This window comes from Athene cunicularia (assembly GCF_003259725.1).
Source record: "Athene cunicularia isolate RWA chromosome 1 unlocalized genomic scaffold, athCun1 chr1_part4, whole genome shotgun sequence".
Lineage (NCBI taxonomy): Eukaryota > Metazoa > Chordata > Aves > Strigiformes > Strigidae > Athene > Athene cunicularia.
The window spans coordinates 664,315-673,141 of NW_020799094.1; positions in this window are offsets into that span (position 1 = coordinate 664,315).

Consider the following 8,827-nt stretch of genomic DNA (forward strand, 5'->3'; position numbering starts at 1 on the left):
AGGCCATTAAGAAGCTCCAGGCTCAGCTCCAGGGAGGGTCAGACGGGCCTTTGCAGCTGATAAGGGGCAAATGATGGACACGAGGATTCGGGGTACTGGATGGTCCTGAGGGCCTGTGCAGAACTGATGGAGGAACCCGCAGGAGAAGGGCCAAAGGTGGGGAAGGGGTGTTGGGGGGCATGGGGGGAGTGGAGGGGATGGGGCTGACGGCAGCTGCATAACGGCCAAACACGGGGCGCACTGCAGGATCCAGCTGGCCCCGCGTTTCGGCGGCACCCGGGAGCCCTCAGCCGGCGGCGGCACCTCCCCGTTCTCCTGCACAGCCTGCGCGTGCGGCTTCCACCTGCGCTAAACCCGCCATCTCTGGGGTGGAAACCAATCAGTGCTGGGAAAAATCACTGAGAATATTTAAAATGCTGCTTCTTAACATACTGTTAGCACACTCCTAACTTTTTATTCCTGAAATATTTCCCCGAGCATTTATTTCCCTGAGCATTCCCTGCGTTGTTAAAAGCCACACGTAAGCCCTAGGCCCCCATCCAAGGGCCGTTTCAGTATTGTTCCTCAGCGGCCCTTGGCTCGCAGTCACAGGGAAACAGGCAGAAACCACATCTGGTCTGTGCCAGAAACCCTTCCCGACTCGTCGTTACCCTGTATTCTCTCCCTGATTGTTAACACACACACCGTATCCAACCCAGCAGCTTGTTTTTCTCCAAAGCATCTTCCAAAAAGTTATTCAATCAAATTCTAAAAAAACCTCAAAAGCAGGAGAATTCAGCATGTTCCTAACGCTTCCACTATCTTTTTTTTTTTTTCTTTTTTCTGGTGGTTAAATATTCAGCCCTGCAGATCGTGCTCCTGCTGGCACGGACTCTGCAGGAAAGAGCTTCCTGATCTCTTGCACCGTGTTAGAAATGGGTGGAAAGCCAACGGACCCAGCGAAGTCCCTGCCCGGTGGGGTTGGCTGGAGCTCTGCGGAGGAGGTCGGAGCTGCTGCGCTGGTCCCCAGAGCACGGGTATAAACACAGAGAGAAGTTAACGTGGGGTTTGGGGGGTCACAGTGAGGGGAACGAGGGAAGCGCTGGGGCTTGGCGTGAGGCACCACACGGAGAAACATCTTGCGCAGAGGAACGAGGGAGCCTTATGACTGAAACTAGATGAAGAAAACCAGATTCCCATTCCACTGAGCCCTCGTCTCTTTGGTCCGTGTGTCTTGCTGCCTGAGGGCAACGTCTACGTGGCACAGATGGGAGGGACCAGACAGCTTGGGTCTAGTCTTGACAAAACAGCTCCGGGAGCCGAGTGCCCGAGTGCCCCCCGCTCCTGGGGAGATACTTTCTGCGGCAGTGAGCGCCGTGCTCAGCCCCGCTAAGGAGCAAAGGCAGGCAGGGGGGCTTGGAGGCTGGCGGGGGTCAGGACGGGGCCCTTGCTGGGCACCCTTGGAGCGTCTGAGGCACAGGAGCAGGGGGGTGCCGGGCAGGTCTGTGCCCGCTGCAGCCACCTCCTGGGCACAGCCGGGCGGTTTGTGACCTGGAGGTCTCGGTGCAGCGCTGCTCTTCGGGCAGCTGTGCTATTTAGGAACCTTTTCGCATTACACTTATCTCACCAAGGCGGGAAGGATATCAGCATCGTGTACGCATTCCTCCGGCATAAATGACATCTCTGTGAAAACCAGCATCAACCACATCACTCCTTCGGCACGGGGCTGACCGCCTCCTGTATAGTAATGGGGGAGAAAAAAGCCTTGCTGAGGGATTGTTTGTCCCGTCCGAAGAGGCAGAGCACGGACCAGGTCAGCTCCCGGCAGCGCCTGACCCACCACCGGGTCCTTATACAGGTCACTACGTGTGGCTAGATGCTCATCTTTTGGAGGCTCATGGCGTTTGGCCCCAAACAAACGAGTTTTTCCCAAAAACCTTTTTGTGCTCTGATTGTTATTCCGCATAGTTTATTGTCAGGAAAATGAGAGTACAGCACCTGCCACACTCCGGGGCACAAGCCAGCTCTCCCATCGCAAGCACAGTTAACGGACGTCAGTGTGTCTGTGCACCACGAGTCTGTTGTTTGTTCCTGTTTTCAGCCTGTTTGTTCAAATCAGTGACTTTTTCAATCTGCTCGAGGTGCATTCAGCTGCGACTGGATAAATAAGTCCCCAGTGTAACCTGGGAGAAGAGCCACTCTAAAAGGCAGAAGCCGGGAAGCGGAGTGCAGCAGCGAGGTTGGGCTCTCAGCATCCAGGACTGGGGAAACCTCCAGGAAAATCCCAGGTGGCACCTGGCACAAGGGAGGAATCTCAGAAACGTCGTTCCCAGGCTTTTCTTTTTAACCACATTCCTATTTTAGAAATGAAGAACTTGACTTTTGCTGGGCTGGAGTTTGCACCCTTGGAGGCTGTTCTGTGACCCACACCGGGGCGGGTAGTCACAGAGCACATTGCTCCTCCTGGAGCGGGAATGCCACTCGTTTTGCATATGGGATACTAAGATTTGGGTCATATTCAATAACCCGAGTGCTTGGAGTAATTCGCTCAGAGTAATTCAGCCAGACTGGGGCTGGTGGGGCCAGTTGACAGAACAAGGGAGAAGTTCTGCTGCTTACGCATCGCATCTGTCAAAAACCAGGCAATGCTGAAGGAGCCAATCCGAGGAGAAAACAGAACAGACAGTGGGTGTAAGATCATGTCTAAAACAGTGGGGTGAGTTTTCTGGGGGTCTTCCCTGGGTACAGAAAACCTGCTTTTGACCACTTCCAAATTCACTGCTCAGCTGCTATTTTTTGCCTCCTTCCAGGCGCAATGACAGCTCCGGTGAAGGCTGACCCGTGTCCCCGTGGTCAGTGTGATGCGGGATCTTATTATCCAGCTCATCTCATAATTACCTCAAATTCCAGGAAATAAACCCGTGTGGGGCCGCAGCAACATTTACTGCTGAACCCTGACAGCCACCAGCTCGAGGTGACTCACCCACCAGGGAAGGACGGCTTCCACAGCAGCAATTATTCCGTCTTCATTCATCACAAGGACACAGTTTTGCTGTTGGGAGCAATGGATTCAGTATTAGGAAACGGCCATGTACAATTTTTTCAGAAAGCTGACTGCTCTAATGCTGGGTCATTTGTACCTCCAGCGAACCACAACCGTTAGTGACGCATTTTCCTGAAAAATGGGGGTTTTATCAGCTGCTAGCTGGCTGACCCTGCCTTTTGTTTCGGAAGAGAGATAATTCCTTTTATTAGCCCAAAGGATGTGGCTGGAAGATGCAGCTTGCGGGAGCGCCTTCTTTCTGTAAAATGTGCTGATGTCAAGGACAGCCTCTGGTTGCACCTCGCCACTACCCCTCTCTGCGCGATCCTTTGTGTTTCTAAAGGGTCCTCAAGGCTTCACACAGGGAGGGGTCGGGTGGGGGGAACCTCGTCTGCATGGGGGGTTCTGAGGGGAAACCCTGTGTGCGTCCAGAAATAACAGAGAGTGCTACTGCAATAGCATTTCCCCCAGAGTCAGTCAGGTCCTCAGGCTGAGCCTGGACGAGGGACTCGTGGGGTGCAAAGTCTGGCCTAAACCCGGGCTGTGCAAGAAAAACGAATGCACCTTTATGGTTAATAGCTGAGAAATACAGTCTGCCTGTGCAATTTGCTGACAAAAAATACAGGAAGGCCCAGAGCGATGGTGGGTATCTACCAAGACCTGAGTATTTGTTATTCCTGGAACAATACCCAGGAATTCGGAGCCCCGTATCACTGCTCAGTGAAGATCAGCGGATCGCTGGGCAGAAGATGCCATCCTGTAGGCGGAAAAGGAATGTCAAAATACATGTACAACAAACGAGGACAGTGCTAGAAAATGTACATCGGATGTGAAATTTCTGATGGAAAAATGAAGAGTAGGAATAGAGGGAACCGCAGGAGCTCTCGTAGTTCTTCTGCTGCCCTGAAGGCTTACCCAAACCCGGTGGAAGGGTGTTTAGTAAATCTGCCCCAGCATCCTGGATAGCACCTCCATACCTCTCCAAAAAATCTCGCGCCTCAGAGGAGCCCTCACGCTTCATATTCCGTGGGCTTTTAATTGTTTTGTGGCTCCCCTTCCGCTAATGGGCCTTTGTGTTCCTTTGCGCCCACCTCTGGGTTTGGTGCTGAGAGCAGGAAGGTTACTCCGTGCACCCCGGGGCGTGACACTCCTACTCACGCTTTCTGACACAGTCTTCACTTCAGGTTTTATTTTCCTCGTTTGTTTTAGCAAGCCGTGACATTGTTGACTAATGTTTGCCTTCTCATCCTCGGTGCTTCCCAAAGCTTTGTTGTAGAGATGCTGCCTACTCTATTTCTATTTTGAAAAAATAACATAAAACCCCCTCTAGGTTAGTGTTAGTGCCAGACTAACCAGTTTGATACTAGTATTTACTGACATAAACCCTCCCATTCCTGCCACCCCACAGTGAATTGCATTGCTCGTTTCACATCCAGCCCATCAAGAGAGTTCTGGACATCAGCCGTGTCCCCGTCAGGCTCTCAGCCCTCCCGCCCCCTTCTCACTGATGAATTAGTGAGCAGTCTCCCTGTCCAGTCACCAGAAAGATGCTGGACTCACATCAAAAAATTTTAAATAGTCAGGCAGAATAATAAAGAAGGCATCAGTCTGGTCCCTTCACATGGAACGGACGCACTGAAGGTCAGATCTTGTAAGATCAGGTCTAGGTACCCCAAGCGACACGGCAACGGCCACATCCAGATGCCAAGGAGCTGCCATTTCCGTAAAAGCTCGTTAATGAAAATAGTGAGTGACTGCAGAAATGAGATCGCTTCCTTCAGATCCCTGGTTGCTTCATCTTTGACAATGAATAATTGATAACTTTTCTTTGAAATAAAGGCTTTTTTTTCCAAGGAGTTTCGCCTTCTACTTTGTGGTAGTTTCATTTAGATCAGTCTCCTCTTTCTTGTTTCTGAACACGTGATGTGGAATGTGTCAAATGAGTAATTACAGTCAAGGCAGATTTAATTTTCTGTTTCTCCCCTGTCAGCCAGGCATGTTACCCCCATCTGAAGGAAAAATTAGATTGCTTTGTCACAGTTCGTTCCTGAGAAATCCGTGGTCACTGCTGCTTGTTTCCTTGACACGCCACGCGCGCTCCATAAATGTTTGGTTTGTCTGATTCAGTATTTTTCAGGAAATAAATGTTAATCCGGCTGGTTTCTAATTCCCTGTCACTTCTTTACCCTTTTCCAGCTTTCGGAAGTCAGGCCCTAGGGTTACCTCCCTTCAGGCTGGTTTTCATTCTCATTTATCTCCTGTTCATTCCCAAAGATTTCTGCAGCGACCTTTGGACCGCTCCTGCCCCCTCCCTAAGTACTCCAAGGCGAACGTCACCTGCCCTTGTCATTTGAATCCATCTGTTTTCTTAACTTTTAACTTCCCCCCCCAGCCGTTTTCCCTGATTTCTCACTCTGCTGCTGCTGTTAGACTAGTTCAGGGAAAATAATTTATAATTAAAATAAAATAAATGTCATGCGTGTTCACATCGTTCATCGTTCAATACGCTTCCCTAGCATTTGAATAACAAAGCAATTCTTAGATTAATCTGTGTCTAACTAGATGCAAATTGCTTTTTGCCTTCCCCTCCCTTTCTGTTTTTTGCTTTTTATGCTCTCGCTGTTTTCTTCTGTAAATCATTACTGGCTTGACCAAGCTCAAGCCCTCATGTTTTTTTTTCCTCATGCCGGGGATCACTGCAAGGATGGAGAGTTAGGCATGAAGACTTTTAGTGCCCTTCCTGCTTATTCATTCTATCGGTGGGGTTTGAAAAGCATGCTTTTTATTGCATCTTTAATGGACTGCATAGCTCCCTGAAAAACACTCTCCCAGACGTTCTCCTTGTGAGATATCACTGTCTGGGTTTTACCGAGTCCACTTCGCTGAAGTCTAGGGCTCTCAATTACAAAAACCAACTCAACAAGCAACAAAAGCAAATAAAACCGCTTAGAGAATGAAGATCTTTAAAGAGTTGTAGCTCTGTTCAGTGGCTCTGCTTTTTTCCTTGAAATAATTACCACGGACGCCGTGGGAAATGTAATATTCCTGTTTGTGCCTCTAGGGCTGTTGTTTGGGCGCTGCCATAAGCCTCGGACAAAAGCCGAATGTCACAGGGGAGGGAAAGGTATTTTGGGACAGGGCTGAGACCGAGGAGTGTCTCCCCCTCTTGCTCCCCAGTTCTCCATCCCATCCTGCTCCGGCTGCCGCCACAGCTCCGCTCCCTCAGGGCTGCCGGCCCCCTCCTCGGCTCCAACAACGGCCCCAAAGCGCCGCTCGCCCGATGGCCCGGGTCACAGCAGCCTTCTGCAGAGCAGGCGCCGTCTCCGTTCCAACCCGTCGGTTTGGGCACAGCCCTCCTCGGCCAGGCCGTGTTTTCCCAGACAGCCTGCACACGCAGCTTTGCGGTGGTGCAATCCTCCCCCTTCCCGCCCCTCCGTGTTGGGCTGCTTGGTGCCAGGTGTGATTCCACCCGCCTCCCCCGAGCCGTGCACCCATCTGTGCAGATAAGGACTGATAACGTCAAGGCGCCCCTTCCCTTAACCAGCCTGGCTCCTGCCCTCCCGATTGCTCCAAACGGTTAAAACAGCCCCTCATCTCCCGATGGCCTGGGATGGGGTCAAATGGGAACCACAACAGAGCTGCACATCCATCGAGTTCTTGTGCAGCTGCTGGAAGGCGCCAGAATCCTTCGTTGTTCCGGCTGGGCGTGAGCAAAAGGGCTCTGACAAAGGTCAGCGATCTTGGGCCCTACGGATGGCGACCGCAAGGGAGAACCCATCGAGCTCTCCTGGATCGCGGCGGCCTGGACCAGCATCTCCCCAGAGCTGGGAGCCTTCAGGTGCCAAAACCCTCGCGGTGTTTCTGCTGCCAGAGCCGAGGGAAGGCCGGGGAGAAGTCAACCCGCTGAGCCTCAGTTATCGCCGGATGAGAAATGCCGAGGCCTTGGGAGTATTTGCTCTAAACTCGAGAGGAGGGAAATTTTCTTTGCGCTCGCTTCTCTTTCGCTCGCTCTTTCTCTGCTCACTGGTGTGTGGGGACATCCTTCATCCTCCTGGGTCCGAATACTTCTATCTCTGTGTATGTCTGTACGTTTTGTGTTTGCCTACGAGCATGTACATTGGTATAAACTAAGATGCCATAAAGTAAGTTAATGTGAACTTTGTCATTTTAGAATCTGTAAATAAGTCGCTATTTTCATAACATTTTTCTGAATTATTTTGGAAATGATCAATTGCTGTTATTTATTAATAAATCTAAAATTCCTGTTAAATCATTACCGTGTTAATACTTTCATCTGCGACAAGCTTCCACCTGCACTAAACCCGCCATTTCTGGGGTGAAAACCAATCTCTCTGGGAGAAATTGCTGAAAATACTCAACCCTTAGAATGTGCTGCCCTGCAAGGTCTCCGGCAACCACCCCGCCCTTTCGGAAAGCTGCACAAACCAAAGCACAACCTCCAGCACGGGCAGATTCACCGACCCCCTCCCTCCACACCCCCGGAATCTGGGGCAGAACCAGGTGTTTCCATCCCCACCCCAGCCCGGGGCACTTGGGCTCTCCCGGGTGGGCAGAGGGTTGGGGGCTCCGGCAGTGGGAGGCGAGAGGGAGGTCGCCTGCCGCACCCCGCTCCCGGAGGATGCGCGGGGCACCCCCTGCCCGCACTGCCCAGCCTGATGCCGACGTGCTGGCTGCCCTGCTCTGTCCCCGCGCCCTCAGTAAGCCTTTCCCTGACATCTCCCTGCGCTGGCATTTCCCTGAATATCTTGACATTTCCAAAGGAGTCAGCGTGCAAAGGCAGCCCCTGTCTTCCTGACCCACCTCATCCCAACACCCGCCTGCTGCCCTCCTGAGACGTGGTCTTACTGCCTCAAATGCCGGGTTTTTTTTTTTTTCTTTTTCATCTGAGCTCTCTGTCGAAACGGGGCCCGCCTCGAGCCCGACTGCTGGCTCTGGGGTTTTCAGGGTGCCCCGAGGTGGTGGCCCGGGGTGGACCCACACCGACAGCCCCAGTTGCTCTGATGCGTTTCTGCAGAGAGCGGCTGAGGGAGCCCTTAGGGTGGGTCCTCTGGAAGCTGCTCCCAACCCTCGGTCTCTCCATCTCTCAGACCCCTGGTCCCTCTGATCCAGACCCCAGAGCCCTCACCCCCCCTGCTTTGGCCAGAAGTTCATGGGTGGATCGCACACACCTGCAAGGGCAGGAATTCCTTTCATAACTCCTTAATAATTCACAGCAACGCCTGCTGCCAGCCGTTCTGCTAAACACCCTCTGCAGTTCTATAATTCTCTTGTTCAATCCTCAAATTCTCCCGCAGGCAGCCCCCAAAATTCCTATACCGCTTCAGGCAATAATCCAGGAATTTGCGTAGTGTTCCCGAGGGAGTTCCTTGTGATGAGGTGCTCTAGTTTCCAAGCAGGGACAATGCCTGGACCACTCACTTCTGTCGGCCGTCGGGGCAGCGGCTGCGAGCGGGTGTGGGTGGCCCCGTGCTGAGCAGAGGGACACGCTGCCACCGCCCCGCTCAGCAGCCACGGGGCCAGCATGGCCCTGCCACCTCACCCTTGGGTGGCCCAGGCAGACTGGCGAGCTGGCAGAGGGCATGAAAGTGAGCATTTTTTATTTTTTTTTTTTTTTCAAACACAATGACTTGTGAAGAGCCTGAATAGGTTTCATAGGCACAAGCATCAGTGCTAGAAAAAAAAAAACAGAGCTGCTGTTAAAAGTGTGCTAAATAGCTCACCCCAAGGGACCGTGGCTTGAGCGGGGTGTTGGACCACCGGCCCGCAGACACCCCCCCCCCCCCC